The 9,528-nt window shown below is 43.7% G+C and overlaps 1 protein-coding gene across 1 annotated transcript in view; it reads right to left on the bottom strand.

The window, feature by feature from the left end:
• Nucleotides 1-8,628: 8,628 nt before the first annotated feature.
• LOC109297773 (peptidyl-prolyl cis-trans isomerase CWC27 homolog) overlaps nt 8,629-9,528 on the bottom strand; it is a 71,408-nt gene continuing 70,508 nt past the window's right edge. Inside the window, exon 4 of the mRNA XM_019517797.1 lies at nt 8,629-9,525. The gene's annotated coding sequence lies outside the window, so the exon portion shown is untranslated. The remainder of the gene's footprint in view (nt 9,526-9,528) is intronic.

Genomic DNA, 9,528 nt, shown 5'->3' on the forward strand with positions numbered 1-9,528 from the left:
TAAATGAAAAACAGCTAAACAAGGGCAGCCCAACATGATTCTGCCATCAATAATGCAAGCAAACAATGTATCTCACTGAATTACCTACTCCAGCATAATTCGACAGCTGAATCTCTGAATCCAAATTGAATCGGGAGACCAATAAAAAGGTTTGAACTAATTCAAAACCTCTGAATCAATTTTGGAAAGATTTGGAGGAGATTCAGATTCAGGCAGTCCCCACTTGCCGCCACAAGGAGCTGGATCTGGGCTTCATGCCAATAAGCAGGGGGTAGGGAGGGGGACCATGGAGAGACCCCTGCCAGGCCCCATCCCCTGCCTGCTCCCCCAGCCCCTCTGAATGCCCCCCATCCACTCTCCCAGCCCATCAATGACTGCCCCACCCGGTCCCAGCATCCCAGCATTTGAAAAAAAAAACTTGCTGCCAGGGCTACAGGGCCAGGGCCCTGGGTCCACAGCCCCCTGCAGCAGCACCCAAGCCCTGGCTGCCACCTGCAGGAGGCAGTGGCTGCTGCAGTGGAGCAGAGTGCAGAGCCTGGCTCCCACTTCCCACAGACAGCATGGCTGAAGCAGAGCCTGTGGTGGGGAGGGATGCGGGCTGCCTGCTGTGGGCTCCACACTCTGCTGCCCTCCCTCTTGAGGCCTCTGTAACCCAGCAGGTGGGACCAGATATGGCAGGACAGAAAGGGGACAGGCAGGGAAGCTGCTTCCCACTGTAAATGTTGTGCAACTCTGGTGAGGTGCCCCCTGCCTGCCTGGCAGTAGCAGGGATGGCAGCATGGAGTTGTGCCCCTTGCTGCTGCTGGGTGGGCAGAGTGCACCTTGCAAGTGCAGTGCACAGATCTGCACCACCCCACACACACGTTGGGGGCATGTGCCATCACTGAGTGTGCACAGCAGTGGGGAGCCAGTTCCTTCCCCCTCCCCGCCTCGCCCCCTAGAGGAGCCTCCTAGTGCTTCGTCCTGCTCTTTGCCAGGGCCCTGCAGCCATGCATTCTGGCCCAAGCACAGGCTGGCTGGGCAGCAGCCCCAGTCCCAGCCCCACTCCCTCCCTCACTATGGGTGCCTCAATCCTCCCTGCACACCTCTCTGCCAAACTTAGCTGTGGGAGCTGCTCTCCAGACTGCCTGGTGGCCATGTGAATATATGAGCCTGCACATGGTGCCCCCCTGCCTGACTGCCCTCCTCCTGCTCCCCCCAGCCCTTGCAGCCTGAAGAGAGTTCTTTACAGTGGTGGAAAATCTCTGTGTTTCTCCCTTAAAATTAGAAATCCTGGTTTTTCTCATTTAAAAGGGAAAATCTGTTTTTTTTTTTCTCTTTCCATAGAAAAAGAAAAACATGGATCTCTGGTTATGATAAACTAAGTATTCTTTCAGTGTATATAGCACAGTGTATATGGTGATATAGCCATACATAAATACCATTTCTTTTAATTAATACGTTGCTTCCTATTATATAGTTATTTTACAAATGTCTTGCAAGACTTAAATTCTCCCTGTTACTGCAACTAGATCCAAATTCGTCTACCTCATCCAGTGGGTTTCTTCATAGGAATAGGCCCTGAGTTTGCCCATGTGAGGGCTTGTTTGTATTCTGCTGGGGTTTTTTTGGATATGATTTAAAGGCACAATGGTGAACTACCTCAAGTACCTGAATGGCACTACACTGAGACATATAGATGCATCTTTCTGTCCTCAGAGTCTGAGACAGATAAATCTCTATGTAATTACCCCAGTTTCTACCATGTTTCCATATATATTACTGTAAATTTGCAGTACCCCCAAAATAACAACCTGCTAAAAGATAGCTACTGTAATCTGGAAGAATCTATATATTTACAAATACATATTTGTTCTGTACCACAACAGGTAAAGTTACAGACATTAATGACATAAATACTGAATTAAAAAAAAAGACAAGGATACTATTAATTACATTTACGAGAAGGAGAAAAAGTGTGTGCTTCTACTCATTATGGGAGAAACAGTCCTGAGGCAAAAACTCATTTTAGCTTTTCTATAGGCCTATGGCTTACTTTCTTGGTCACGAGAAGATTGTTGCCTTGGAAGATTATAAAACTTATATATAATTACATTGGTTTTGTTTTAGCTCAGTACTGATTATGGATAATTCAACATCTTATTAATAGTTACTAGAGTAAGTGATCAGTCCTGACAAAGTTTTAAGAAGAAACAACTTAAGATGTATAAATTGGCTAAAAGAAAATGCAACATTACATTGGAATCTAATTCCAAATGCTGAAAGCCAAAACTCTCTTACAACCTATCCAGATATTTATGCGTTACAAAATGAGCTAACGATGCATGTAGGTAAACAGCAAAACGATCTATTTTGTCAAATATATGTTAACGGGGTAAATCATATGGGCTTTGGGAAGGACTATTAAAGAGCCTCTATACTACTATATTATATTACTGTACACTATATTACTATTATACATTACATTACTATACTATAATATGCAAAAGCCATGTTTTTTACAGAAAAGATTTTTTTTTCAAGCACCTGATTCAAAGTATGAATGATTCATAGATTCATAGATTGTAGAGTCGGAAGAGACCACAATGGATCATCATGTCAGACCCCCTGCCCCTGGCACGAAAGAGGACCGAGGTCAGATGACCCCAGCCAGGTGACTATAAAAACCTCCTCTTGAAGACCTCCAAGTTAGGTGATAGTACTACCTCTCTTGGTACTATATATAAAAAGACTAAAAGAAGAACTCTAATAAGTTGAGGCTTGTGGCAAATATATTTCCATTATTTTCTAAAGGTTTATAAATATTTGGTAAAATGATGTGGCAGAAATGGGCAAAAGATTTGAAATTCAGCTTTAAAAATACAAGGGAAGGCCTGGCACAGAGTTAAAAGCACTGATGACTAAATGTTAAATGCATTAAATGTCTTGCAAGTATGCATTTGGGGAAAAAGCTGAAGACTAGAGTTGTATAATTCTGCTAGGGTATCTGGAGCATTGCTCAGGTGTGTAGGGATGAAGCCAGGAAGGCCAAAGGGAATTGGAGTTGCAGCTAGCAAGGGATGTGAGGGGTAACAAGAAAGGTTTCTACAAGTATGTCAGTAGCAAGAGGAGGATCAGGGAAAGTGTGGATCCCTTACTGAATGGAGGAGGCAACCTTGTGACACAGGATATAGAAATGGTTGAAATGCTCAATGCCTTTTTTGCCTCAGTCTTTACAGGCAAGCTTAGCTCCCAGACTACTGCACTGGGCAGCACAGTTTGGGAAGGAGGTGAGCAGCCCTCAGTAGTGAAAGAACAGGTTAGGGACTACTTAGAAAAGCTGGATGTGTATAAGTCCATGGGGCCAGATGGGATGCACCCAAGGGTGCTGAGGAAGTTTGCCAATGTGATTCCAAAGCCACTGGCCATATTCTTTGAAAACTCATGGTGATCAGGAGAGGTCTCAGATGATTGGAAAAAGGCAAACATAGTGCCATTAGGCCTGTGCAAAGCGGCTAGTATTCACTTCAGATTTGGATTCAGCTGATTATGGGGACAGTGATTTGATTCAGTGATTTGAATCACTGTCCTGAATTGATTTGGGTGAATCTGATTTGGCTGCCACTGAATCGGCCAAATCGAACGGCTCCCATCCCCAACCTGCCCTCCCAGCCCTGTCAATGGCTGCCCTTCCCAGCCCCAGCATCCTGGCAATTTCAAAAAAAAAAGGCAAAAAAGGTCCACCCTCACCAGCTCCTGCCAGGTTGGGGGTGGGGGGCAATCCCTGCTGCCCCCACTGCCCTGTGCTGCATGGGGGGCTCTGCCACAAGCCCCCAGAGGCCCCAACAGCTGCTGCAGCAGCAAGTGCTGGGCTTTAAAAAAAAAAGTGCCGGGATGCTGGGGACGGTCAGGGCAGCCACTGATGGGGCTGGAGACTGGGTGTGGATCAGGGGGTGTTCAGGGGGGCTGGGGGAGCAGGAAGGGGATGGGGCCTGGCAGGGGTCCCTCCATGGTCCTCTCCCCCCTTCTCCAGCCCCCACACCCCCTACTTACTGGCATGGAGCCTGGGTCCAGCTCTCTGTGGTTGCAAGCAGGGACCAACCAAATCTCCTCCAAATCTTTTCAAATTGATTCGGAGGCTTCAAATTGATTCAGACCTTTTTATTGGTCTCCTGATTCAATATGGATTCAGAGATTTGGCTGTCGAATTGGGCCGAATCTCCTCCAAATCGAATCAGCAACTGAAGTTTTGCACAGCCCTAGTGCCCATATTTAAGAAAGAGAAAAAAGGAGGATCCAGGGAACTACAGAGCAGCCAGCCTCACTTTAGTGCCTGGAAAAATCATGGAGCAGATCCTCAAGGAATCCATTTGTAAGTACTTGGAGGAGCAAAAGGTGATTAGGAACAGTCAGTATGGATTCACCCAGGACATGTCATACTTGATTGACCTGATTGCCTTCTATTCCTGGCTCTGTGGCTATTGGAAGACCAGTGAATGTGGTGCACCTTGATTTTAGCAAGACTTTTGATAGTCTCCCACAACATTCCTGCAGGCAAGCTAAGGAAGTATGGGCTGGATGAATGGACTATAAAGTGGATAGAAAACTGACTGAAGCACTGGGCTCAGAGAGCAGTAATCAATGGCTTTATGTCTAGCTGGCATCTGGTATTAAGTGAAGTGGCCCAGGGGTCAGTCCTGGGTCTAGTTTTGTTCAATGTCTTCATTAATGGTCTCAAAGAGGGCATAGAGTACACCCTCAGCCAGTGTGCAGATGCCACCAAGCTGGGGGTAGTAATAGGCATGTTGGAGGGTAGGGCTATGATTTCAGAGTGACCTAGACAAATTAGAGGATTGGGCCACAAGGAATTTCATGATTTCAATAAGGACAAGTGCCAAGTCCTGCACTTAGGACAGAATAATTCCATGCATTAGTACAGTCTGGGGGCTGACTGGCTGGGCAGCAGCTTTGCAGAAAAGGACCTGGGGGGTTACAGTTGACAACAAGCTGAATATGAGCCAACAGTGTGCCCTTGTTGCCACAAAGGCTAATGGCATACTGAGCTGCACTGGTAGGTGTGTTGCCAGCAGGTCATGAGAAGTGATTATTCTCCTCTATTCAGTTGCTCTGTTTAGCCACATCTTGAGTACTGTGTTCAGTTTTGGGTCTCCCACTACAGAAAGGATGTGGACAAACTGGAGAGAGCCCAGTGGAGGGCAGCAAAAATGGTGAGGGGGCTGGGCCACATAACTTATGTGGAGAGGCTGAGGGAACTGAACTTATTTAGTCTAGAGAAGACTAACTACCTGAAGAGGGGTTTGAAAGAGGATGGAGCTAGACTGTTCTCAGTGGTGGCAGATGACACAAGGAACAATGGTCTCAAGTTGTAGCAAGGGAAGTTTAAGTTAGATAGCAGGAAGAATTTTCTCATTAGGGGGGTAGTAAAACACTGGAACAGGTTACCCAGAGAGGTGGTGGAAGCACCATCCTTGGAGGTTTTCAAAACCCAGCTTGACAAAGCTTTGGCTGGGATGATCTAGTTGGGGCTGGTCCTGCTTTGAGCAGGGGGTTGGACTAGATGACCTCCTGAGGTCCCTTCCAACCCGAACTTTCTATGAGTCTATGGTACTAGGTGCAGTGTTGAGTGACACTAACCCAGGTACAGAGGGATCTGCAGACATCCTTCTGCAGAAATGAGGCCTTGTCTAGACTCAACTAGTTTAAAGGTATGACATAGGCTTAAATGTTCTAAAATTCTACTATAGTGAAGACAACGCATACTTTCATGTGCTGAATGGGACAAGCTTAAAAATCTAGGCTAACAGTTATACTTTATCTTGACTAGTTATTAAAGGCAGCAAGACTTGGCTTTTAAAATCTAAGGGCCTTGTTGCATGTTACAATGAGTAGCAAAAATGTTGATGGGTGTGAGTGCTAGCTCATGTTTTGAACAGCCACACTTTCAGGCCATCAGGGGCCTAGAGGACTGAAAGCTAAGAACCACCCCCTCCCATTCTGGGCTCCCCCTCTGCCCCTGGAGACCCTCCTAACCTTGCTTACCTATGGCTGTGTGTGCTGTCTGTCCTGGAGGAGCAGGCAGAGAAAGGTTAACTTGCCTGCCTGGCCCCTGCCAGCTCTCTTCGCTCTTCTTCAAGCTGAGCCCTGCTCACAGAGCAGCAGCCACAGCACCAGCAGCTGGCAGGCAGGTTAACCCTTCCCTGCCTGTTCTTCTGGGGCATACAGCGTGGGGCATACCACAAGTATTTGGGGGGAGGGTGAGGAGGCAGGGGTTGGGAGCCCCAGGGGGCAAAGGGGTGTTTACACTAAGGTGTGCTGCACAAGCCTCGTAATATGGGTCAAAGATAACCTGCCCTGGAGTGGGATAACTTTGAGCTGCCTAAAGAGCACTTAAAATTAGTTTCAGGTGTTAATGTGAAGACACTCTAGGTGTTAAAAGATCCAGGAGCCACCCAAAATTACTGTGCAACAAGGTCCTAAAACCTGTCATTTACAAGAAGTTCACTAACATATTTTAGTCTAGATAAGGCCTAAGAGGTCACTGTGCCACCTCTGAGTACAACAGTGTTACTTAATTCATCACCAGGGATGAGATGGGCAATGAACTAAAAGTTTGGAGTTATCTGAATCCCAGAACTCCTCCAAAGAGAGGCGTGAAGAACAGAGTAGGTACTGAGTGCTGAGTGGTGCAGCCTCCTCACTAGGAACATGTAATTCTGCGTGTTGGCTTGTCCTCAGCCCTACCATAATTGTCTCCCTAAATTCAATTATGCCAGTGGCTGCATGTCACTCTTCATAAGCATATGCGGAAGGCATACAGCAACTTGTTCTAGCTGTTTAGTATCTTTCTTCAAAACTGCATACTGACTGGGAAGCTGCCAAAATTAGCTAACAGGGATGATGTGGAGGGGATGTGAAATTAAATCTATTTTTCTTGGAGGCTGAGGTGCCTTACTCCCAAATGGAGGGAGGTGCCTGTTATCAACTAGGATTTACAGCTGTAAGCCCAGTCAAATGGTAAGGACGTGCTTAGGTGACTTTCTCACAAAACAGAGGGATAGTGCTAACTGCAACCCTCTTTTCTCCAGATGCTCAGTGGTTAGAGTATTCACCCAAGTTTGGTTCTCTCCTCTGCCTCACACTATTCAGAACAACATCTACCACTTCCAAGATGAATATTCTAACCACCATACTCAAAGGTCATCTAGAGTTCGGAGTGCTGTCTATCATGCTGAAGCTATTCTACATACCATTTGGACAGACAGGAATGGTAAACAAGAAGACAGTATATCCGTGGGTTAAGGTGACTTATCTGGAAAAAGTGAGATCTGAGTTCTGGTCTCAGCTCCAATGAATATTTATGATTTTTATATTTATTAAGTAGGCATTACAACAGGGACTGGAATCTATATCTCCTCTTTTCCAAGTGTTCTTACTAACCACCAGTGTGTAGAGTCACCCCAAAATATTATATAGCTTTATGGTTAGAACATTAACTTAGGAGGTAAGAGATGCAGCTTAAAATTTTAGGCAGAGGAGAGAACTAGACTCTCACCACCCAGCCAACGTTCCCTCTAACCTGCGTGGTGTGTGTGGCCACGCAGGTGCGCCTGGCAGCGTGGCATGAGCATGCCTGCGCAGCCACACATGCTGCGCAGCTTACAGGGAACACTGCCCATAACTCAGGTGAATGTTCTAACAAGTGTGTGTGTATTGGGACATTGATGGATCTGAACTTTGAACTCAGTAAGTCTATTTTTTCCCCAGTGGAATGAAAGGATTTGATAACATCACTTTCAAGAATGCTTTTTCTAAAACCTTTTTTCTACTAAGAAAATAATAAGTGATGGTGACTCAGGTACATGACTATGGATAGAATTCTGTTCCCAGCTTTCTACCAAGAAATGGACACCCAGCAAAAAAAAAAAATAAAAAAAATCTTATGTTAATTCTGCTTCAGATTCTGTAACAAGGAACTTTGACTCACTTTTTTGTGAATGGCAACATTTAAGAATATAGCCCTCTTAACACTTCAAAACCATGATCCAATATAATTCACTCAAACCTAGAGGAGAACATTGGCAGCCTGTTACAGAAACTCATTTCACACCTCCAGAGTTTTTTTCCTTTTATCTCTGAGATTACACAGCACATTTAAGTGATATTCTGCATTTAATCTAACCTCTGCCATTTGGACCATATTAACACACCAAGACAGGCTTATGTACCTCACACGTCAGACCCTATCAAGAAAGTTGGTGGTGGCAGTTTGATAAGGACACCATACCTTACTGAACTTGTTCTAAAAACAACATCAAGAAAACACTCGTCTACTCACACTTTTTAATGACCTTGATCTAGTATGTCCCTCTTAACTGAATTTTCAACTGTTTGTTATGAGTGTGTTTAGCTTGTGCGCTGGCACAATCAGAAATACAATATTGCCAGGAATTTTGGATTGGATTTCTGTTTATACAACTTTTAAGTTTTGTGAAATTATGTTCAATGAATGGTTATTTAACTTCTTAGCTTCCCCTGACACTTTCAGATGATGTTACACTGACTAACTTGGAGAATATATAAGGCTGTAACATTATATGTGAAATTTTTAATAGTAAGACACAAATTTGAGTTGCAATGTCTGCATTTTAATATTTAGATTAATAAACAAACATAAACAAACAAATCAGTAATCAAAATGAAACCAGATGCAGGACACTTAAAATACCAGCTTTCACTCTGGGAGTAAAAGTACGTTTTCAATTATTGCCCTTTTTCCCCTTTCTCTCCCCTCAATAATTGCTATTTAAATTTAGTTTTGAAAATTCTGTATGTCTAGTGAAATAACATTCCCAAATCTGTATTTTAACTCTATTTTCCAAATATTTTTGGATACATACCTCAAGACAAAGAAAATGCAACTATAAAATTACATTTTGGGTTTTTTTAAAAAAAGAGTTGGGAACTTTTAAAAATTTGTCCTGGAAGTCTGGAATTTTATCAAATTATCTTCTGAGTGGCACAATGTTATTGAAAAATTACTAATCATGTTCAAATATTTATATGCCTATAAAAAACCCCGTAATCAGAAAATGGGTCATTTTAAATTTAAATTCTATCACTTTAATCTTAAAAGGCTGTACATAGGACTAATTGAAGAATGGGGAAAAATTCTTTATTTTGGTAAATATGGTTGCAAACAGCAAACAAAATATACCTCCTCATTACAACATATATACATATCATCCACATGTTATCAATGTATAGTAATTAAATTGTAGACCTTAAACATATCATTCTAAAAATGGTCAAAGAAGGAGAGCCTACATAATGCACAGAGATCACTTGCTTACTTCACTGCACAATTTAGAGAACAAATAAGAAAGCTGTTTCAGAATTAGACAGTAGGTTCTTGAGAAATTCCTTTTCACACTTGTTGGGTGATATTTTTAGGAACTACAGCTACTAAAAGGCCAATCCTGTACTGCAGTCACTTTCCAAGGCAGCTCTGGACAGCTTTACATTCATTTC

The sequence above is a fragment of the Gavialis gangeticus genome, unplaced genomic scaffold, assembly GCF_001723915.1.
Source record: "Gavialis gangeticus isolate Ggan-Ray unplaced genomic scaffold, GavGan_comp1, whole genome shotgun sequence".
Lineage (NCBI taxonomy): Eukaryota > Metazoa > Chordata > Crocodylia > Gavialidae > Gavialis > Gavialis gangeticus.